At 42.5% G+C, this 25,093-nt stretch overlaps 1 pseudogene across 1 annotated transcript in view; it reads right to left on the bottom strand.

Annotated features, from left to right (window-relative positions):
* Positions 1–22,423, bottom strand: part of LOC308304333 (transcription factor COE1-like) — a 173,138-nt pseudogene extending 150,715 nt beyond the window's left edge. Inside the window, exons 1-4 of the transcript in view lie at positions 22,290–22,423; positions 20,976–21,132; positions 20,048–20,111; positions 15,817–15,872 (exon numbers count right to left, since the gene is read on the bottom strand). The product of the transcript in view is annotated as a transcription factor COE1-like (transcript). The remainder of the gene's footprint in view (positions 1–15,816; positions 15,873–20,047; positions 20,112–20,975; positions 21,133–22,289) is intronic.
* Positions 22,424–25,093: the final 2,670 nt, after the last annotated feature.

Genomic DNA, 25,093 nt, shown 5'->3' with positions numbered 1-25,093 from the left:
TACAAGCACACAACACCTCACAGTGCGATTTGCTGTGTGCTTGTAGGTCGGCTATTTTCAAAAATATTTTAAATCGTTTTCAAAGTGATAAATACAACGGTTTTGGTCATACAAGGTTTCTACCCGACACCGACGAAACACACTTTCCCGCAGCTCACTCGGGCTCCAGTCAGGTCCACGCCTATGTGTCGCATGGCATCTCCTCTCTTGCTTTCCCGTCTTTCTCTCTCTCACTATCAAAATCTTTCGATTTTAATATGGTTACGATACAGTATTCCTGTAGGGCAATTCCAATCGTAATCGTAATCGATACATTTGGGCAAACAAAGTGCTATAAAGGAAGGTGAAAGGTTTACGTGGAAGTGTGTGCGCTTTAAGCCAACATACAGAAGGGGGAAAGCACCCTTGAAGGGCCCTATTTTCGTCCATGCTCCTAAACTCCTAAACTTCTTTGCCTTCTTTTTACTATTTTGAAAAACTTTTTTAAATATTTCAAATAGATGATCTACAAGCTCACAACGTGTCGATGTAGATCGGCTATTAAAATGTTTTTCAAAATAGTAAAAAAAAAAAAAGACAAAGAAGTTTAGGGTTTTAGGGTTTAGCATGGACAAAAATAGGGCCTTATTGTTTCGGCAAGCCCGTGCATTTTCCCCCCCAAAAAACTGCAGTGGAGCAGAGGTTTGAGTTTGACTTTGCAGCGTTCCTCTGTGTGAGCTTGCCAAAGCAAAGACGCCGCCGTTTGATGGAGAAACGACACGTAATGCATCACTGAGAGAGAGACGTTTAGAGCGGGCAAAAGAAAAAAAGACGCAGCCAAGAAATTTGCACGTTTCTCTCATTCTTTCCCACAGCAATTTAATTCACATCATGGCCCCGACTGTGGCCTATAATAAATGTAAGAAAAAGACTGGACTTTTTAGGGACGGTTGATATGAGATATAAGAGGCAGCGGCGTAAATAGAAAATGTAATATATAGCCCACGGATCTGTCCGGGGGTCCCGGATGGATCTGTTGGATTGGATCCAGTGGTCACATCATGAAAGGAGAGTGTGTCGGGGGGGGGGCTTCCTACGCCAGACCAGCATGCATCACTGTCAGTTCGTCCTCTCGCACTCTCTTGCTCTTTGCTCCGTCTCCCGCGATTCGCTCCTTCTTACACACAAGCATCGCACACAGTCACGCACGCACGCACGCACATGCACACACACACACACACACACACACACACACACACACTCGACAAGTGTATTCATCTTCACAAGCAGAATTAGGTCCTATACGTTTCATTACGCAACTGTCATTGACCTGTTTAAAAGTGCACGTTTAAACTGTCATTCGCCAATTAGCTGAGTAATCAATTCTCCTGTCATTGTCTCGTATGAAAAGATGAGGGATTTATTTCTTTATTCAGTGGAGCCCTTATACTGCACTGACACGTGTACCTTTTTATTCCACAAGCTCAAAACATTATGAGCTTATGTAGATCTTCTACTTTTGCTACTTTTGAATTTGAATCCCGGAAAGTAACAGTTTTGGACTTAAGAGTATGAGGTTTCCACCCCGACAGAGACGATATCACAAAGCACACATTACACGCAGCACGCCGAGCTGAAAGCTCCGATGAAACTAAGGGCACGTTCTCACCCAAAGTCCGCTTAAAAGGTCCGGATCAGGGACCAAATGTTTACATTGTTGCATTTTGAATTTGGTCCGGTTAGCGTTCACACGGGACTTTTGTTAAAAGAACCAAATATGTAAACAACTGACACGTGGTCATACAGGCGGCTGTTGATCTATTGACAGAATAGGCTATTCCTATGGAAAATTACTTCACTGCCTATTCCAATTAATTTTGTGTTATTAATCACAGCCGCTTCCTATATCTCTTTTTTTAAAAGAAGCGAAACCCGCATTTCAGTCAGTAATTAGCGATGGATGGGTGGAGGAATCTCTCTCTCTTTCTCTCTCTATCTCTCTCTCTCTCTCTCTCTCAAAACATAGCCTGTATAAAGCCTTCTCCTTGATTCATTTAACAATAAATAGCGCAAGAACGCGAGAACATAATATAAGCATCCCCGTTTCCACATCAAATCTCTCTCTGTCTGTCTCTTTCTTTCTTTACAAGCAAGTGACCCGATGACATGGACATACTGCCGTCCCAGCAACAACTTGAAGAGTTTGACTTGTGCACGCCCGTCCTCAGGGAACAGCGAGAGAGCGAAAAGAGAGCGAAAATCCTAATGCCTCGAAAGAAAAGCCAAGTTTGACTTTATTTTGTGTTGTGGTCGTTTGGATGGAGGTTGTGCGCGCAGCGCGCCCGCCGCGCCGCCTCCTCCTCCTGTGTTATACACAAGATGGTGACCTTACTTTTATTTGTGACTGTATTTGTGTCAAAACAAACAATGATCACCGTGTTCGGAGAGCGACCCCTGGAGTCACCGCACACGATGGGTCACCAGTTTCCATGTAACCTCGCAGTTTCCATGTAGCTAACGACACCGCAGCGCTTGCTCACAGGGAGAGGAGATGATACAATTATTAACGTGTAGCCTACTGCAGGTCATGAAGACATATCAGCGGTCGGGTCATATCAATAATGATTCCCGTAAGAAATTCATGCTTTTAGAACTAATTATTAATCCAGCTTCACAACTGCAGTTAACAAAGATTGATGAGTGTAGTCTCTTGTAGCCGAAGTTACAATTGCTTCATGAGTAGTCGTTTATTATTTTTTCCATATTGTTTTTCAATGAACAACACACAATGCAGAATGTACTGTAGGCTGATCAGACCTACGTTTGGTCCTCTATAAAGTCCGGCTCCGTTCACACCAGCAGAGGACCGGACCATGGTCCGTTTGGAAGGGGACCGAGTCCTGCCTTTTCAAGAGGACCATGGTCCGGACCAAACAAAGGGACCATGGTCCCTTTGCACGTTCACACCAGCGGACCAAAGGAGAAAGAGGACCATGGTCCCTTTTAAGCGGACCAAATAACCCTGGTGTGAACGCCCCCTAAGTCATCTTTCCAGTGTCAGTGCTGTCAGAAGCGGTGACATCTGGGACTACCGTAGCTCCAGATCACACATTGTCGGCTGCCGATGTTAAGAGGTCAGATGAGTGGGCCATGTGCATTTTCAGAGCATGTTTATGTTAATGATCAATCAATCCATTGTGTTCTGTATTTTTTTTATTTATCTAAATACATATTCATGTCATTTTTATATTCATGTCAGGTTGAGAACCACTGGTGTAGGGACTCAAAGAGACTATAGGGGTCTATTTTCGTCCATGCCTTACCCCTTATCCCCAAACGTTTTTACCATTTTTTACTATTTGGAAAATCATTTTTTGAATATTTCAAATGGCTGATATACAAGCTCACAACATGTCAATGTAGATATTTTAAGTGTTTTAAAATGTTTTTCAAAATAGCAACAAAAAAAAAGGCAAAGACGTTTAGGCATAAGGGTAGGGCATGGACGAAAATGTAGCTGTAAGGATAACACGTTGCGACAAAGTGGCGAGCAGAGATTTGTTCTTCACGTGGTCATGTGATTGGGCTTTTACTCCCAACCCATCCCAAAGAAAATGCTCCCTAAAATGTCATCATCTCTTCACCCCTCCTCCTCCTCCCTCTCCTCCTTCTCCTCCTACTACAGTCCCCGTCCTTCATCTTGCATCTCGTACCGTTTTTCCTCCGCCACCTTTGAAGTCATGTCACACTACACGTGTAAACAAGCACCCGGTGAGCTCAGGGAGCACCGTTAGGTGCCAGACCCGGCTAGCGAGCGAGCGGATGATCCGTCGCGGCGGGCTCGGCGCTTGACAAGCCACTTTCTTATTCTATTTCTACTTCTCCCCCCCGACTCCCACGACACGATTAACCCGGCTCTGTGAGCTAGGCTACGATGCGCTAGCGCGCCGTATAGCTCGTTAAAACACTACCAGACACAGGAGCGCAAGCGGCTTCTCCTCCACTCTAACCTCACTCAATCTACACGGTAAAATCCTCGCTGTTAATTCATCCATTTTTTATTCTGATATTTAAAAATGGATACAAATGTAGCCAAATGGTTCCATTTGGTTTAGCCTGGGATCAATATCATTTTGGGGTTTCTGATCCAATGATTACTTTGCGCACTGTAAGTCTCTCCACTAGCAGTTCCTTCTTTGAACGACACAAATCTTTTCCACTGACATGGCCCAACACCACACCACTCCACACCGCCCACTTGTGCCAGATTGTCCACTACAAGGACCTAGGTAGAGTGGTGTGAAAGTGGTACTAAACGTGGAACTAAAAAAGTATCCAATCCAGAGTAGGTCTGAGCTAGGCCAAACAGGGCCAAACACTTCATAATGACTGATCACTCACTGACTTTTCATTTAGACCACCAGGATATAGTTGTAATGCATGATAACTAACCCTGTATTATAATTATCACAGTAATATATTAATACTTTATAGTGTATTATAATCATAGTTCTAATCCATTATAGTGCATTATAATTAGGATAGTTGTAATACAAATGTATATTGTATTATAATCACAGTTAGAAGGGTCAATTTGTTTCTTACCGTTAGGGGTACTTTTGTGTAATGGAAAATGTTGTTATTTTTATGTGGTGTGGTGTGGTGTGGTGCTAAAGCTGCAGTGGAAAAGGGGCTTTAATTCTCTCTCTCTCTCTCTCTCTCTCTCTCTCTCTCTCTCTCTCACTGATGTTTCTGCACTTCAATGAACACTCTCAGGAGGTCATGTACCATGCAATTGCTCTCACATTATTTAGTTATAACAAAATGCTCCTGTGTGTGTATGCTTGCATGAGCACGTGCACGCGTCCATTTGCGTGTGTAAGTGCGTGCATGTCTCGCTAGACAGACAGAGGCCATGACATCACAGGCCAGCTAAGCTAACCACAGCAAGGCTGTTTTGGTTTGGACCACCTGTTGGCGTTCCATTCACCACCCCCAGGGATCACACACACACACACACACACACACACACACACACACACACACACACACACACACACACACACACACACACACACACACACACACACACACACACACACACACACACACTTCGGTTTGCATGATTGGTGTGAATGTTGCATGTTACACAGTAAACTCACTGTTCATTGTGCACTCTCTGAGAGGGTGGCAAAGTGAGTGTCAAAGTGAGTTTTACGTTGTTTAATACAATCAGATAGGACTTTTCTGTTTGGATGTATGGGCTGTCATGGCAAAAAAAAATGCCACTCAGTAGGCGTTCCCGCATAAATTCGTATGATGACGTATGATGATAAGTACCAAGCTCACAAAGTACCAGCTCTTATGCCGAAACTTAAAGGTCTGTCCATACTGTTTCCAAACACAGAACTTTTCATGCAGCTTTCCCATAGAGTATATATAAAATAGAGAGCGGACGAGCCCCGCCCCCACTATCATTTCAATGCAAGTGCTCAGTGGCGTTTTGAAGCAACGGCTACGTGCTAGCATGTAGCTAAATCCAGGTGCATTCTGGGGGAATTGGAACCACCGTGGTTCCAAAATGACGTCACGCTGCTCTCCTCTCCTGTCTGGAGTGGAGGGGGCGGGGCCAAAATGCGCGTTTAGGCTGCAGTTCCAACTTTGGCCACCATCGGGGTTGCTTCAAATCTAGCCCCGGGTTCTGGGGGCTTGAGCTTTCCGAACTCTAATTCAGGGTAATGCTTTTCAGAAGATGCGAGTGAAGTCATTTTGTAGTTGAACCGGACCTTTCCAACAAAAAGTAAGGTGGTCAGAGACAGTATGGACAGGCCTTTAAGTTATGGCATAAGAGCTGGTACTTAAAGGGGCACTCCACCACTTTTCAACCTATGTTCATATAATTGGTCCTCACTCAAAAATAGCTTTTTCCTTTTTTTTTGAAAGGAGGGCTGTGGGCAGGTCAGAAACCCATCGTCTTGTGACATCATCGATTGCCAATCCAGCGAGAGACAGCCGCTGGCCGCCGCGTCCACGTCCATGGACGCGACCGTGGACGCGTCCATGGACGCGGCCGCGAAAAAAACGTCCGTGGACGCGAGGCCGCGTCCACGGACGCAAACGGCCGGCCGTCCCGGCCGTGGACGCGACCGTGGACGCGGCCGTGGACGCAGACGGCCGGGGACGCGGCCGTGGACGCGGCCGTGGACGAGGCCGCGGCCGTGGACGCAAACGGCCGGCCGTGGACGCAAACGGCCGGCCGTGGACGGGTCCATGGACGAGGTCGCGAAAAAAAGGCAGCGAAAAAGAAAAAAAAAGGTGTCTATTGTATGTATTTTTTGATGGAGAATTCAAATATGACCTTCTTTTTTGCATAGGACAACTCTAACCTGCATCAATTGGTATTTTATAATTGCCAATTGTACCCTATCCATCTAAAAAACAAATTGGATGTCTATTGTATGTATTTTTTGATGGAGAATTCAAATATTACCTTCTTTTTGGGATAGGACAACTCTAACCTGCATCAATTGGTATTTTATAATTGCCAATTGTACCCTATCCATCTCAAAAACAAATTGGATGTCTATTGTATGTATTTTTTGATGGGGAATTCAAATGTTACCTTCTTTTTTAGATATGACAACTCTGACCTGCATCAATTGGTGCATCAACCTACTTACTATCTATCTATCTATCTATCTATCTATCTATCTATCTATCTATCTATCTATCTATCTATCTATCTATCTATCTATCTATCTATCTATCTATCTATCTATCCATCTATCTATCCATCTATTTATTTATACTTCACCTTTAGTCCAGAAGAGAGTTCAGCCTCAGGAACTTGCACACATGGAACTGTGTCATGACTGTGTCATGGAGCTAAAACAGAGCCATGTTAAATACTCACAATGACTCTGATGGACCAATCAGGGTGGTGGTGGGGGGAGGGATCAACAATAGACAGAAACTGGATAATGCTTTGTTAACTGTCCCACCTAAGTCCCTGCTAGTCTGAACAAACATCACCTTCCCTCTCATAACACTACTACTACTACATTTATATAAAGCTGCTCTTGCATTTGAATTCAAGTCTGACACAAGTTAAGGTTAACTTAGGTAGTATTTCATTTTGCTGGCTTTTAGGGTCTGTGTGAGTGTGTAGGCTCACAAATTATTATAATTGTCATTAAGTGACTCTGAGATCTATCCATCCATCCATCCATCCATCCATCCATCCATCCATCCATTTATTTATACTTACTGTTTACATTTTCTATAAATATTTATTTCTATATAAAACTCAGTTGTGTGGAGTTATTGTGTGCCTTTTCTTGTTGCTAAAGAGTCCATTTGTTCACTAGACATTAAGTCAAGGTTACTATTTTGAGTTGAAGCTAAGTGTTTTATTGCTTTGTGGTTTAACATGATTTAAAAGGCAAATTCATTGTTATGGTTACTTTAGAAGACTGCTTTTGCATTCATGAGTTAAGAGAGCCAAGCTAATTCAAAGAGTTAGGTTAAAGGAACACAAAACATGACCTAACTCACAGCTGCCATTGGACAGACAGTTACAACATACTCTTATCTTTCACAGAACAGACAATTATCATTTATTTTATCTATTTGAGACTATGTAGCTGCTCTAGGGGAAATAGAGCATTATATCAGCCTATTCAATTGATAATGACCAATGGGTGCCAGTTTCTAAGTAGTTAAAGCATATTAACATAACAATATGTGTGGCCTAGACATGGACATTGCCCAATCAACTCGTAATCTACAGAAATGTCCACCACATCACACAGTATAAAACCTAGTAGGCTTAGTGGATTACCTATGTTAAATCATGTCAGGTTAGTTTGGTTCAAGATTCAAGTATAATAATTTATGAGACAAAAATGTAAACAGCACAAATGTACAATCACATCTAGGCTAGAATGATAACATAAAGTCCTGACTACTCCTTGTTATTGTGGTCCTAAATACTACAATGATTAGTTTGGATGCATTGCTTCTATCATGTCCAATTAAAAATAAATACATTACATACATACAGAAATCTGCCTTCTCCTGTATTGTATTAGTGACATTCATTATAAATAGTAAAATAACAGGACAGAGCAAAAAAGGCCTCTGTTGTGTCTTTATCTGATCACATGCAATCAGACACTCACACTGCACAGCAATACTTTATTACAGGCTCAAGGCCCACAGGGTAAGAAGACCATACATTACAAAGATAATAATTAAAAAAACAACAACAGAGTACATTCACCAAGCCCCAACAGAGCTAAAAAGGCACTCATGCCAGTGGCCTCTAACGGTAGACATGTACCTGACAGAGTTTTCCCCACATTGGTTACAGATATAAGGTTTCTCTCCGGTGTGAATTTGTTGGTGTATTTTGATATGTTCCAGTCTAGGAAAGCTCTTTCCACACTGGTCACAGCAATAAGGTTTCTTTCCAGTGTGATTTTTCTGGTGTGCTTTGAGATGATGAATATCACTGAACCTTTTCTCACACTGGACACAGCAGTATATGGCTTCTCACCAGTGTGGATTTTCAGGTGTCTTTTCAGAGCCGTCTTCAGAGTGAACCTTTTCCCACATTGGTGACAGCAGTAAGGTCTCTCTCAAGTGTGAATCTTCTTGTGTTGTACGAGGCTAGATTTTACAGTGAAACGTTTGCCACAGTGTTCACAGCAGTAAGGCTTTTCTTCGGTGTGAAATCTCTGGTGTACTTTCAGAGCAGTCGTTAAACTGAACTTTTCCCCACATTGGACACAGCTGTACGGTTTCTCTCCTGTGTGAATTCGTTCATGTATTTTGAGATAAGACAATCGAGTAAAGCTTTTCCCACACTGGTCACAGCAATAGGGCTTCTCTCTAGTGTGAATTCTCTGGTGTTCTTTTAAAATCCCCTTTTGAACAAATCTTTTCCCACACTGGTCACAACAATAAGGTTTCTCTCCAGTATGTGAACGCTTATGATCTTTTAATTGTCCAGACGAGCAAAATACTTCCCACATTGTTCACAGCTGAATGGCTTCACTCCGGTATGAATTCTCTGGTCTACTTTGAGATAATAAATTGAGCTGAAGGCTTTTTCCACATTGGTCACAACAGTACTGTCTTGGTTTAACTGAGGACAGCACAGGACAGGGAGAGAAAACACACACCTGATAAGAGCCAGATTCACACATTGATCAGCATTTAAGTAACATCATCATTATTATTGTTGAGTCTGAAAAGAACAATTCAATGTGATAGATCTTTACACATCTGACCCATAACATTATTAGCAATTCACATGGTTACTATAATAGGTGAGTCTTCTAGCTTTTAAAAAAAATATATGTCATTAATTCTTTCTCTTACTAAGTGGAACATCACACTTCTTAATTGTATATTATTTGGAAAGGGTTGAGTAGCAAAATGTTTGCCATAAATTCAATGCTGAGTTGCATTTGTTTTCCTACATTTCCCCTTCAATGTATTATTACAATGTATTTACTATTTCTTACTTAGGTCTACTTAACTTTGTATTTTTACATTATTATATTGATCAACATTAACACATAGTGTGTGTTAGGTTAGGTTAGTTGCAGAGGCCTTTTTTGCAGAGGCCTTTTTTGCTCTGTCCTGTTATTTTACTATTTATAATGAATGTCACTAATACAATACAGGAGAAGGCAGATTTCTGTATATGTAATGTATTTATTTTTAATTGGACATGATAGAAGCAATGCATCCAAACTAATCATTGTAGTATTTAGGACCACAATAACAAGGAGTAGTCAGGACTTTATGTTATCATTCTAGCCTAGATGTGATTGTACATTTGTGCACATTTTTGGCTCATAAATTATTATACTTGAACCTTGAACCAAACTAACCTGACATGATTTAACATAGGTAATCCACTAAGCCTACTAGGTTTTATACTGTGTGATGTGGTGGACATTTCTGTAGATTACGAGTTGATTGGGCAATATCCATGTCTAGGCCACATATATTGTTATGTTAATATGCTTTAACTACTTAGAAACTGGCACCCATTGGTCATTATCAATTGAATAGGCTGATATAATGCTCTATTTCCCCTAGAGCAGCTACATAGTCTCAAATAGATAAAATAAATGATAATTGTCTGTTCTGTGAAAGATAAGAGTATGTTGTAACTGTCTGTCCAATGGCAGCTGTGAGTTAGGTCATGTTTTGTGTTCCTTTAACCTAACTCTTTGAATTAGCTTGCTCTCTTAACTCATGAATGCAAAAGCAGTCTTCTAAAGTAACCATAACAATGAATTTGCCTTTTAAATCATGTTAAACCACAAAGCAATAAAACACTTAGCTTCAACTCAAAATAGTAACCTTGACTTAATGTCTAGTGAACAAATGGACTCTTTAGCAACAAGAAAGGGCACACAATAACTCCACACAACTGAGTTTTATATAGAAATAAATATTTATAGAAAATGTAAACAGTAAGTATGAATAAATAGATGGATGGATGGATGGATGGATGGATGGATAGATCTCAGAGTCACTTAATGACAATTATAATAATTTGTGAGCCTACACACTCACACAGACCCTAAAAGCCAGCGAAATGAAATACTACCTAAGTTAACCTTAACTTGTGTCAGACTTGAATTCAAATGCAAGAGCAGCTTTATATAAATGTAGTAGTAGTAGTGTTATGAGAGGGAAGGTGATGTTTGTTCAGACTAGCAGGGACTTAGGTGGGACAGTTAACAAAGCATTATCCAGTTTCTGTCTATTGTTGATCCCTCCCCCCACCACCACCCTGATTGGTCCATCAGAGTCATTGTGAGTATTTAACATAGCTCTGTTTTAGCTCCATGACACAGTCATGACACAGTTCCATGTGTGCAAGTTCCTGAGGCTGAACTCTCTTCTGGACTAAAGGTGAAGTATAGATAGATAGATAGATAGATAGATAGATAGATAGATAGATAGACAGATAGATAGATAGATAGTAAGTAGGTTGATGCACCAATTGATTTAGGTTAGAGTTGTCATATCTAAAAAAGAAGGTAACATTTGAATTCCCCATCAAAAAATACATACAATAGACATCCAATTTGTTTTTGAGATGGATAGGGTACAATTGGCAATTATAAAATACCAATTGATGCAGGTTAGAGTTGTCCTATCCCAAAAAGAAATTAATATTTGAATTCTCCATCAAAAAATACATACAATAGACATCCAATTTGTTTTTTAGATGGATGGGGTACAATTGGCAATTATAAAATACCAATTGATGCAGGTTAGAGTTGTCCTATGCAAAAAAGAAGGTCATATTTGAAATCTCCATCAAAAAATACATACAATAGCCACCTTTTTTTTTCTTTTTCGCTGCCTTTTTTTCGCGGCCTCGTCCATGGACCCGTCCACGGCCGGCCGTTTGCGTCCACGGCCGGCCGTTTGCGTCCACGGCCGCGGCCTCGTCCACGGCCGCGTCCACGGCCGCGTCCCCGGCCGTCTGCGTCCACGGCCGCGTCCACGGCCGGGACGGCCGGCCGTTTGCGTCCGTGGACGCGGCCTCGCGTCCACGGACGTTTTTTTCGCGGCCGCGTCCATGGACGCGTCCACGGCCGCGTCCATGGACGTGGACGCGGCGGCCAACGGCTCTTGCTGGATCCAGCTTATAGAAACTGCAGGCTTTCTATTCCTGAAAAGTTGCAATTTTAAAGTGGAAGCCATTAATAAAAATCTAAATATTTTTTCCGAAAATATTGATAACATTTTTTTTTGGGAAAATGATGATGTCACAAGACGATGGATTCTGAACTTCCCACAGCTCTCCTAGGAGACTTGGACTGAGTAGAAAAAAAATGTGATATTTTATCATGAACATTAGTGAGGACCTATTATATGAAGACAGGTTGAAAAGTGGTGAACTACTCCTTTAAGATCAAATCAAGACAAAATAGAGCCTTAGCGAATGTTCAGTGTGTGTGTGTGTGTGTGTGTGTGTGTGTGTGTGTGTGTGTGTGTGTGTGTGTGTGTGTGTGTGTCTTTCTTTACTTCTCTCTCACACACACATTCCCAGGCGCACGCAAGCACGCGTCCCGTGCGGGAATCCAAGACGGGTCTCCCACATGGAGAGCCAACGTCTTAACCACTAGCCTAAAGGGGAATTCCCCCTTTGGCTGGGCCGGGGGAGATATCAGGCTTTTTGGTCATCAGGCAGAGGCTTTACTAATACTACTACTGCTACACACACACGCACACACACACGCACGCACGCACGCACGCACGCACGCACGGGGCTATAGAGTTATATTTTCCATGACAGATACATGCGGGTAGAGTGCAGTACAGTACAGCAGTGGTTATCAACCTTTTCAGGCTGCGACCCCCAAAATAATCATATTTTAACTGGGGACCCCCCACCCTGACGAGCACTAAGAGTTGAGGCATTACATTTTGTGTAACACGGTAAACTAGCAGATCTACATACAGATCTATAGATCCTCACAACGCGACGCAAGTTTCTGCCTCTAATATTTGACAATTTGGCCAATGTTTAATTAGTCATTTTAGAGGTACTAAAAAGTCCTTAAATTGGCACTTTAGGAATGTGCAGATAGCCTCTATGCACTTAAACTTTATGTTGGTTTGTTTACTGTTGAGTGAGAAAACAATGTTGCACATTAAGTTAATCATCTGGGGACCCCCCAAAATAATTTGGGGACCCCCTTGGGGGTCCCGACCCACACGTTGAGAACCACTGTAGTACAGTACAGTGCAGATAAACCTGCAGGTGTTCATGTTGGAAACAACCTTTCTAAGCTGGTGTCCCTATTTCTTTCAAAAACGCTATTTATGAAAATTTGAACACCCAACCCTAAAAATAACTAAAAGAGCCGATCTACTATGCCAAAACGTGTCGCGCTGTGACTCGCCGTGAGCTTGTACATCTGCTATTTTTTGTACAGTATGTATGATGTGGAGCTTAAAGGACAACTCCGCCCTAAATCACTTCTAGGCTCATTTTCCTACTTATATTGATCCTAAATTACTGTCCATGGGGTCTATTAGGCACAAATGCCCCTGTTGTACAGTTTCCCTAGCAGAACCCAGCAGCTCTCCTAGCATAGAGTGGAGCCTACAAGCCTATCGCTGTTACACTATTTGTTGCGGTCAAAAGTGATTTATTTTTTCATAAATGTGTTACTATTTGTCATTACAAACACATCCATGCCTTGGTTGTCCCACACAAGCCGCCACACTCTCATAAATCATGTTTTGGGGTGAACATTCGGCACAACTGCCAATCAAAGTGACTGTACTGGCCAATCACAGGGCATCTTTTCCGGGACTTGGTAAAACACATAAAAGCATATCATCTGTTTAGCAGAGTGTGATGGCTTTTTTGGGACAACGATGGCATGGATGTGTTTGTAATGACAACTAGTACCACATTCATGAAAAATAAAAACACTTTTGACCACAACAAATAGTGTAAAAAGCGATAGGCTTATAGGCTCCACTCTTTGCTATGAGAGCTGCTGGGTTCTGCTTGGGAAACTGGACAACAGGGGCATTTGTGCCTAATAGACCCCATGGACAGTAATTTGGGATCAATATATGTAGGAAAATGAGCCTAGAAGTGATTTAGGGCGGAGTTGTCCTTTAAGTGTGGGTAACTCTTCCAAAATGTCTTTTGTGCACGACAGTGATCTCATGTTTCACGGAGGACAGCGTGTGTGTGTGTGTGTGTGTGTGTGTGTGTGTGTGTGTGTGTGTGTGTGTGTGTGTGTGTCTAGCTGGCTGTCGCCCCAGCAAGCTCAAGCTAAACAGTGTTATTAGGGAACAGCATGGTCCCATAGGCCTGCCAGACGCACATGCACGCACACACACACACACACACACACACACACACACACACACACACACACACACACACACACACACACACACACACACACACACACACAGTATGTGGTCCCAGTCTCCGTGTTAGCCCCTATCAGAGCCTCGAGACACATTAGCGGGCATTCAGTGTCTAGCGTGCACGTCTCCTTGGCTCCTCGCAGAACCTCGCCATAGGTGCGCACACACACACACGCACACGCACACACACACACACACACACAAACACACACACACACACACACACACACACACACACACACGCTCACGCCCAATAAGTTACATACATGCATGCACAGTCTGGCCGGATAGGAAGCTTTCGCTCACGGATTTGTTCGGTCAAACAAAACCCAAATGTCACTCAGGAAGTATGGTGAAAAGATCAACCAGTCAATCAACGATTGGTCAATCAATAAATCAATCAATCAATTTGTCAATCTGTCAATCTGTCAATCAATCTGATATATGATACATATAAAATGCATTACATCAGCAACACATTGTAGTGTGTCTTCAACAGTAGGTGTACTGTGTGTCGCTGTATAGCTGTCTACAGTGTCGACTGTGTATTGAGCTGAATTAGACTCCTGTCTCTCAACAACCCTCTCCTCTCCTCTCCTCTCCTCTCCTCTCCTCTCCTCTCCTCTCCTCTCCTCTCCTCTCCTCCCTAATCAGAGCTGGAACAGTGCAGGAAAATGCCTGAAGCAATGTGCGTGTGCACTGCTGTGTGTGTGTGTGTGTGTGTGTGTGTGTGTGTGTGTGTGTGTGTGTGTGTGTGTGTGTGTGTGTGTGTGTGTGTGTGTGTGTGTGTGTGTGTGTGTGTGTGTGCGCCTCCACCCACACTCTCAGGAAGAATCCACCCACAACTGCTAGGAATCACACAGACACACGTGTATACGACAAACACACGTCTGTATTACTTGTGAAGGCATCACAATTTTAGAAATTGGCATTTTTTAGAAACGTTTCCGCATTTTTATCACCAAACCCTGAAGCTTCAGTTATACTCGCATGCTGGTGTCGCACGCCGAAGATATAGCCGACCTACAAGCTCACAATGCGTTGTGCAGAGCGATGCTTTGTGAACTTGTAGATCGGCAAAGAAAAGACTGATTTATACTTAGTTGCACAATGGTGTTGCCTGCCATAAAGAGCAGATATACAAATCTGCTATTTACTGAGCACGACACGTATAAGTCAGGCTTAAGAATAAATCATGCGAAAGTACAAGCCGCCTAAACCATAAACCATAAACCTTACCTCTAAACCTAACCTCTCTAAAACAGTGGTTCCCAAACTGTTTAGCCTGCGACCCAGGGACCCAAAGTAATGAAAACAGCAGATCTGCAAACAAAGTGTCGAATCGCGCTGCGTTGTGAGATTGTAGATCAGCTATTTTCACTACTGGACTTTCTTTGATTTTTCATTTATTTATTGATGAATTACTTAGAAATCCTAGCTTTTTGGGGAATGTTTATTTTTTAATGTTTTGAAATAATAACAATTAAAAACAAAGAGTAGGAAACCTAAAATTAAGGGACCCATAAAAATGTGTCCGCCACCCACAAATGGGTCCCGACTCACCGCTTGGGAAACAGCGCTCTACACCATAACACAACCATTTCTCACATGAGGATCAGGAGAATGGTTCTCACTATACTCAGAGTCTAGTGTGTGAACATTTGGCCCTCACAAATATAGGAATAAAAGCACACACACACACACACACACACACACACACACACACACACACACACACACACACACACACGCACGCGCGCACGTGCGCGCCAGGCCGGTAGAGTACAGGCGGATCAGTGGAGCAGCTCATTGTCACAAGAGGTAATATTAGAACACACTCAGCGGTGACACACCTCAGCGCGGCGCGCGCGTGCACTGCACATCCTAAAAAGACTCTCTTACCTGTTTAGTCATGGAGTCTATGAGACGAACATAAAAGTCCTGCTCCGTTCTGATGCCTGGGAGTTGTGGGGGTTGACAAGGAGAAGAGAGAGAGAGAGAGAGAGAGAGAGAGGGACCCAGAGAGAGAGAGAGAGGGGAGGAGGGGGTGAAAGACAAAAAGAGAAGGGAAGAAAACACATGGATTAATGCATTCCAGCAGTGCTCTGTGTACGAGCAGCAGGGTGACATGACGACTGTCACACAGGCTCCACACCGCTAACTAAAATATCGTCACTGTCAGGCAGAAACCTTGTATCTCCAAGTTTCACATTGGTATGCTTTTCTCGTAAAGTAAAGCCCTGCTTCATCACACAAAGGTGTCTCACAAAATGAGTGAAAACAGCCGATCTACAAGCACACAACGCCTCGCGTTGCGAGGCGTTGTGTGCTTGTAGATCTGCTGTTTTCACTAGTTTAAATCGTCTTTAAAACGATAACCAAAAAAAGGACGTTTTTTTTTGGGACATACAAGGTTTACACCCGACGAACGATCTACACGTCTACGATATGTAGATGTGCCAGTCTGTGAGACAAAGAGTCACAGCCGTGTGAGGGGAGCAGAGAGGGAACACGTGGTGGGGGGGACTATAGTGCACCCCCCCACCCCCCCACCCCAACACACCCCCAGTCACACACACACCCACACACACCCATCGGAATCATCCCCGGGGCGTTACTGTTGATTTCACTTGACTCCCGAGTGTGTTGTATGCAGGGCACCCTGGGCTATACCGGGACGCATGACACTGCACCCCTAGCTGCACACACACCGCACTTGTACAGGGGAACGGCTTGAAATCCGGGTCTCTTTAGGGACTATGTTTTAAGTGCGTGTGTGTGTGTGTGTGTGTGTGTGTGCGTGCGTGCGTGCGTGCGTGCGTGCGTGCGTGCGTGCGTGCGTGCGTGCGTGCGTGCAAGATTTTCTTTTTTACACATTTTAACAATTTCGCATCCTAAAATGACATGCCCAAAATAGGGACACCAGGTTCGAAATGGTTAACAATAACAGTAAAACAAATAAGAAATACAACTTGTACAATAAAATAAAATAAACAAAGTACAACAGCGTAACAGATTCCAGATTTTAAAATTAAAAAATATATATACAGTGTAATGAGGAGGTAGAAAGGACTATAGAATGGCCGTGGATGGGGGGAATGTGGGGAATGGCCTGACATAGCCCTGGTGTCAACGGGGAGGTGTTTCCATCGTCTAAGCATGACCCCCTTTCATCTCCGAGGCAGCGCTGGGATTTCTAATGGCTCTTGATTTGAGGACCTGGGGGAACGCGCGCTATGGGGCTGCATGGTTCCAATACGTCTCTAATTATTAAACCCATTTAGGCTCGGAATTATTTATACTTTGGCTATTGAAAAATAGCAGATATACAAGCTCGCAGCGCTGCAACGAGTGCCGCGCTGCGAGCTTGTAGATCTGCTATTTTTTGAAAAAAACCTGATTTCTTTTTTGCAAGTCTTTGAATATATCTTTTTAAAAGCGAACATTTTTAACTCAAATATTTTGCTTCTGGGGGGTCCCTGGAACTAAATATTTTGAGATGGGGGTCCGTGGCCAAATACATTTTGGAGGTCCCTCACGTGACAAGCTTTGAGCACCACTGACATTTCAGTGAACCTTAGAAGGATTTAGAAGACACTTATAGGCTAGAATTGTGGTCAAAAATATTCAAACACAAATTGTCACAATGTTTCAAAAATAGCAGATCTAACAAGCTTGTGAGCTTGTTAGATCATGACACAAGATGTGCGTTCCCGGTCCAAATGCCTTAAAGGAACCCTCTCAGCCCAAGGTCTACACTCTGGTCTGCTCAGCCTTTACACCCCAGCTTGCATAAATGTATTCCTAATCCACATGTAGCGCACAGATCCTGCCGCCAAGATTTGTGGATAACATTATACCATGTGGAAATCCCCCTTTACGAAAGAATGTATAAATCTGTTTCCAAATGTGGGGGCAGCATATACGGGAATTGATTGCATTGTTCAGATACTGGTGGAAAGTTATAGGCCTTCGATTATCATTAACCCTCACAGAAAGTTAAAACATTTTAGTGTTACATTCATTAATTACATAATTATATATTTCATCACATATCGTCACTGTCGGGCAGAAACCTTGTATCTCCAAGTTTCAAATTTGTACATTTTTTGCGAAGTAAAGCCCTGCTTCATCATACAAGGCCATCTCACAAAAGTAGTGAAAACAGCTGATCTACAAGCACACAACGCCTCGCGGTGCGAGGCGTTGTGTGCTTGTAGATCGGCTGTTTTCACTAGTTTAAAGCATTTTAAAAATAATAAATACAAAACAAAGGGTTTTGGACATACAACGATAATATATCTAATAAGAGATGTTGTCAACAGTGTGACTGAAGACATCTCTGGATTGCTGGATGTTGTTTCAGAGAAAAGAGCTATTAGACTATGTATTCTTTTTCTGCGTTTTTCTCAAGACAACCCACTTCAGCATATTAGTCCTTAAGAGGTAGCCTAGATACATTACAAACAGAACAACATACAAAACAACACTGCCTTCACATCAATGTCCTTGAATCTTTCTGCACAAAGTATTGATTCCGTTTTGGATGATCCCAGTGTATATTTTCTCTGTAAAAATCATTACGTCTTCCTGGTGACTGTTTTGTGGGTGTAAAGGCATTGTGATAAAACCACATGCAGATTGTTTCCACATGCAGCGATTATCCTCGCCCCTAAACACACACACACACTCTGTACTCAACGATATTCACCCGACACCCAACAACATTCACATCTGAAAGACTTCTGTCACAACACAGCAGTCGTGGGATATAGTAACTAAGTACATATACTTGAGTATACTGTACTATAAGTAAAATGTGGAGGTAGGCTATCATTGACATTTTTGGAGTATATGGCCAATATTCAATACTTCTATTTCTACTTATACTCCACTACATCTCAGAGGAAAATAGTGTACTCCACAACAATTATTTTAAAACGTTAGTTGCTATAGTTACTTTGTAGATATTGATTATTTTTTAACAAAACAAAGGCTACTATAATCACTTCAGCCCTATACATCTCAGCCATTTGAACATAGCCGTTCTACAAGCTCACAGCGCATCGCTTTGCAATGTGCTGTGAGCTTGTAGATCTGCTGTTTTCAAAAGATTTTAATTCATTTTGAAAAATGGAAAGGGGACATTTATGCATATTGAGTATACTTTTACTTTTGGTATTTTACGTGCATTTCGATGGCGATACTCTGGTACTTTTACTCAAGTGAAATACTTAAGCAAAAAATGTGAATATTTCTTCCATCACTGTCTGCAACACATCAGACCAAGTGCTTTGTTTTCCACCATTAATCACATCCTACACATAACTGTCTCTGTATAGGCGATAAGGCAGCGAATATATAATACGTATGTCTCAAAATAACTAATAAAAGTAGCCTTGAGTTCGTTTTAACATCCACCACAACAGCTGAGACAGCCAGGGCATCAACAACAAGCAGAAACTAACCACTTGAGCACCAAATTGTCACAAAAAAACCCTCTTGTAAAATAGACAAACTAATTTTACACCAACCACTGCAGTAGCCTGCTATCATTGTCCCATAAAGACAACTTATAACAATATATATTTGAAAGCTCAGCTACACAGTAGGAGGACACTAATGTAGGCCTATCATTAAAAACAGTGGTGCTCAACTTTTTCAGGCCGCGACCCCCAAAGTACATTTTTAACTGGGGACCCCCACCCTGACGAGAACTAAGAGTTGAGGCATTACATTTTGTATAACACAGTTCCATAGTGAAATTAGCAGATCTACATGCACAATCACAATTTCTGTCTCCAATATTTGAGAATTGGGCCAATGTTTAATTTGTCATTATAGATGTATTAAAAAGTCCTTAAATTGTCACTTTAGAAAATGTGCAGATACCATACACTAGAACAACAATTAACGTTGCACATTAAGTTAATCGGGGGGGTCCCAACCCACAGGTTGAGAACCAGTGATCTAAAAAATCTTGACATTTTGATCACATTTAGTACATTTTCAGAGTTAAAAGCGTTCTTATTGCTGTGTGTTAACTAAATGGTTTTATAACAAGGTATTAACATTAATAAATATAGCACACTGAATGCACACATGCATATAATAGGACAACCTCCTCACTCACCATTACTGTAAAGGAGCTGCAGCCGGTAATGAATCCCGTTATTGGTTTTCTCTCCGGTGGTTTCCTTTAAACACAAACAACAAAAACGTATAAAAGATTGTTCATATAATATATAGGCTACTGTACATAAATAATAATAAATTAAGTCGTGCATGTTTGTGAAGCCAGGAGGACTCATGTAAAAGACATAATATTAGACTACAGCTTTATTAGTTCAGTGCAACCTGGTTTATATTGGGGTAGAATTAAATCGCAGTGTGTCATTTCTTTGCGTGTAACCGCGGCGTTGTTTCTGGCTTTTTTAATTCAACCCCAATTGCGGGTTATGGGTGGGACAGATTATGTAGACAAATAAATCTGCTTTGAGTAAATTTCTTCCCTAATTTCACTCAAACTTCCTCGGTGAGGAAACGTGTTGCGTCACGCAAGAAATGGGTTGAAAAAACAGGCCGAATAAATTATATCACAATCATAAATGTCAAAATGGATTTTTTTTTCTTCTTTTTTCTTATTGTTTTCGCATCTGTTGTCCGATGTATCAATTACCATACTTTTTTTTTTAATTAACTCGTCTCCGATTTAGGATGTAGGCTAGCCTATCTTGGCCTAAATTATGGTATTTCATAATATAGGCTAATCGTTAATTAATAATATAATTAATACGAATATTAATATTAATAATAATAACAACAACAACAACATAGAGCTCTTTTATTTGTATTCATTTATTTTATTGTAATTTTAAATTTCCAATTTATACAGTTCCACACGACTCCAAAATATTTCACTGTCGCCTTATAAATCAAAGTGTAAAAAAACCTAAACAAGCACGATAAAGATCATCATTTATGAGTCAAAAACACACATCATCAAGAAGACGGTAAAACCGCACCCAAACCCCCCAGCCTTGGACGGTATGGTGACCCACCTTCTCCTTCTCCACGAAGCCCATGAACGAGGTCCTCTCGATCTCCACGGGCTGGCCCTGGCGGTCGTACAGCGCGAGCACGAAGTGGAAGAAGTTGGACTTGCGGAGGTTGGAGGGCGGCTGCTTCTCAAAGTGAGCCCGGGCCAGACCCACCCCGCTGCGGACACACACACGGAGGATGCTGGGCTTAGCATGGGGGTCTTTTTTTAACTAGAATGCTCAAATTGAACTCTGACTGGGAGAGGGCGTACATATGTAACCAAATGGACCCCGAGGCCATTCGGTTACCGGTACATGTGGATACAGTGTACACATTGATAAATTAGCAGCAGATTTGTACTGTGCAATTGGATCTTAAATTATACATTTTACAAAAATATGGGTGTAAGTTTGAGGAGTCTATTCGCAGACCATAAAGACACTAAAGATTTCTTTCTTTCTTTTTTATTTTTTTTATGCGATTTCATTTTCATAAACTCATGCGCTGTCATTTCTTTTTATTATTATTTGCTACAGTTATTCTCCATATAGGCTATACAAAATTCCTTATTGCCAATGCCCATAAAATAGGCTACAGCCTATTTATATTGTTTGTGAATAGACCAGGTCTATGATTCTCTCAGAATTCGGAAAACATGTGCTGTTGTTTTTAAATGTTCTAATAATGTAAATAAAATCGACTTGACTTTCCCAATGTTGCCAACTACCGTTAAATGTAGGCTATATGCCTTTGATATTTGTCTGACATTAATTTCCCCAAAGTGTCTTTGACTTTAAGCACTTGAACCTCAGCATCCATATTCTGGGGGGGGGGGGGACATAAAAATTGGCAGATCAAAGCTGTGGGCTTAGATACTTTTGGCCAAGACTCCCAGAGATTTAGGTGTAGAAGAGGTGGGAAAAACGGTCCAAATGCAGAGTCAACTCAGACCTGTTTTACTAAGTCCAGGGGATTTTAAGTGCATTGGTTCAGGGCAGTGTTTCTCAAATTGGATTCCAGGGAATCTGTGGGTTCCCTTTTGGTCTAAATTGACCCATACAAGTCTGTAACTCTGACAGTGTACAAATGGAACCAAATGAACCCGTTAGGGTTCATTTGGTTCCATTTGTACACTGTCAGAGTTAAGGAGAGACCACTGGGTTAAGAGACTAAAAATCGGCGATCAAATTCAAACTCCGTCAAAAGCGAGTGACTCCCATCACCACTCAGCCCCGCGGCCAGGGGGTCCCGACTCCCGGCCGGGAGAGAGTGTGTGGTGGGTGGGGAACTACAGGGGGGAAGAGCTGGTCGTGCGCCCCCCGGCCAGGGCTCACCTCTGGGCGGCCGTGTTGGCGTCCAGCACGCCGGAGCCCTGCATCCAGCTGCGCACCGCGTTCATCCCTCCTCCCAGCGGCTCCTCCTTCAGGCTGCTGCCGCTCCGGTGGATGCTGTCCTGGACAGAGAACATCAACGGACCGCTGTCTAGTCCGTCCGTTACACCCGGTGGTCGCCTCTCAAAAATGATCCCAAAATGATCGCGTCGCGTCGCCTCTTGAGTTGGGTGCAGTTGTGGCTTTTTTTTTGTTTGTTGTTGTTGTTGCGCCTTATCCCTGTCTATCCCGAAGTCTCCCGACCGTTGTTGCAGTTTTAGCGCTTATCCACGTTCATTTCTCGCATGTAGACGGGAATAAAGGCTCAGGAAAAAGGCGAAAGAAAAGGCTAATAGAATCCAAAAGGTACTTCAGAGAGCGGTAGGTAGGTAGGTGTGGAGGAGAGGTGTTTTGGATCAAGTCCCTCCCCGGCGGTGCTTCGCTCCAGTAGGACTTCCACATGCAGCCCCGTCTCACACACAGAGGGAACACAAGGATCAAACTAGCGTTCCGGATCACATGTCATCATCATTATGTGACAATAAAGTCTCTTCTCTTCCTCTGTTTTATCACTCTTTGTCTCCCTCTCTCTGCTCTCCTCTCCTCCCAGCCTGGCTGCACAGCGGTCCAGGGGAACTCTAGAGAACAACATACACGTCGTATGGTATCCGACTCTCAGTGTGTGTGTGAGAGTGTGTCAGTGTGTGTGAGAGATGTGTGCGCGCGAGTGCGTGTGTTTATGTGCGCGTCCTGCAGGCTCACTCTCTCTCTCTCTCGGTGAGTAAAAGCGCTCTGTGTGTGTGATACTCTTCTCTCCTCCCCAAAGGAGACTTTTCTGAGAACCTCGCTCGCTCTCTCTCTCTCTCTCTCTCTCTCTCTCTCTCTCTCTCTCTCTCTCTCTCTCGCCCCCAGGAGGGAGGGAGAGGGACGGGAAGGGGGGAGAGAGGGGAGGGGAGGAGGAGAGGAGAGGAGAGGAGACGCCCCCAAACAAAGGCGAGTGTGGAGTCAGATCCGCCCATGCGGCCACATGGAGAGTGGAGACCCTCTCCACTAATTATCCTATTAAACACTGGTTCTCAAAGTGGGGTCCGGGGACCCCCCTGGGGTCCTTGTGGGAGTTCCAGGGGGTCCCCTGCTAAATGATAGTTATAGGAACCAAGTGGACCCTTATGGGTCTGTAACTCAGAGAGTGTACAAATGGAACCAAATGGACCCATTAGTTGATTTGGGGCCCCAGAGATAGAAATAACCTACCATTAAATGGGGGTCTGTATCCTAATGCATGTCAAACTGGGGGTCCTTGAAATTAAAATGGTTGAAAATCACTGCTAGAGCCGCAAACAATCTTCTCATATAGGCTAGGCTATATGAGGGTCCCTGGCATATCTTTTCAAATGGGGGTCCGCGGGTTAATAAGTGTGAATTTGGGGGTCCTCGGCATAAAGATTTTGAGAAGCACTGCTGTAGGTCGGCTCTTGTCGGCAACTGGCAAGCGACACCGCCGGAGTATGGAAAAAGGATAACTTGTAGGCTAGTTGTCTTGTGGAAGCCAAGGTGTGCAACAGACTAGAAAAAGATAGACTGTAATTGGAAGACAATTATTCCGTAGGCTATAAAAGCCAGCCAGTTTATCAAAGATTACTCTATATGTTTAATTTGAAATGTTTTTTTTTTGTTTGTTTGTTTGTTTGTTTTACTGTGTGGAGTCTTTCATTCATAGGCCTAAAGTCTTCCTATCCTATTAGACGTGTCGAAGATGCGTCGTTTAATTTAGACACGCGCGTAGAAGCCCACATGTCATAGTAGCCTACAAAACATATCCCTGCTTCAGTGCTTCCTATTGTCTCCTGTATATATAGGCCTGCTTATTGTAGACTGTATAGCGCCACAAAGGCACGCAGACAAACAAAAGTGACAATAACAATAATTAGCTCAAAATAACAATGAACATAATTGAGGATAATTGCTTCCAGCTCCCTCCAGATGTCTCCCTCTCTCTCCCCATAATACACCATCATCTGTTATTTCTGAACAATTTATCACGGGGAGGGCGCGAGGCACAGGGATCATGATACAAAAACATGAGTAGCACTTGTTAACAAGTTACAACTGATCCTGAATTATGCAATTAAAACCTTACACTTTTCATGCCCCAAGAATCCATGGGCACACCAACATAATACAGGGGTGTAAATATCGTCACTGTGAGGAAGAAACCTTGTACTTGACTCTCTGGGTTCCTTTTGGGAGATCTAAATTAAAGTATGTAACTCTGACAGTATACAAATGGAACCAAATGGATCCGTAAGTCCATTTCGTTCCATTTGTATACTGTCAGAGTTAAGTGGAGACCTTGACATTTTAAAGTTTGAGAACTACTGATTTAGACCAAAATGCAGGTTTAAATTAGCCTCGTACCCGCCCTCTTCCGGAAACCATTTAATTTGTTTCTCCTGGATAACGGAAGTTGGTCGTTTACTAGGCTAGGTTTAAATTGAATTCTGCAATGAATCTCTGTATTAACGATTAAACAGGATTTTTTACAAGGCTCCCTCAATTGTATCGCGATATATACGATATCTCTTAAAAGGCATATCGTGGAGACATTGTATCGTCTCAACGATAATTATCACCATATCGCCCACCCCTATCTCCAAGTTTCACATTTGTACGTTTCTTCGCAAAGTAAAGCCCTGCTTCATCATACAAGGCTGTCGCACAACAGTAGTTGTGTGACTAGTTTAAATTATTTTTAAAATGATAAATAC

Source organism: Nannobrachium achirus, assembly GCF_963921795.1.
Source record: "Nannobrachium achirus genome assembly, chromosome: 19".
Classification (NCBI taxonomy): domain Eukaryota; kingdom Metazoa; phylum Chordata; class Actinopteri; order Myctophiformes; family Myctophidae; genus Nannobrachium; species Nannobrachium achirus.
This window is presented reverse-complemented; position numbering and strand designations above follow the sequence as displayed.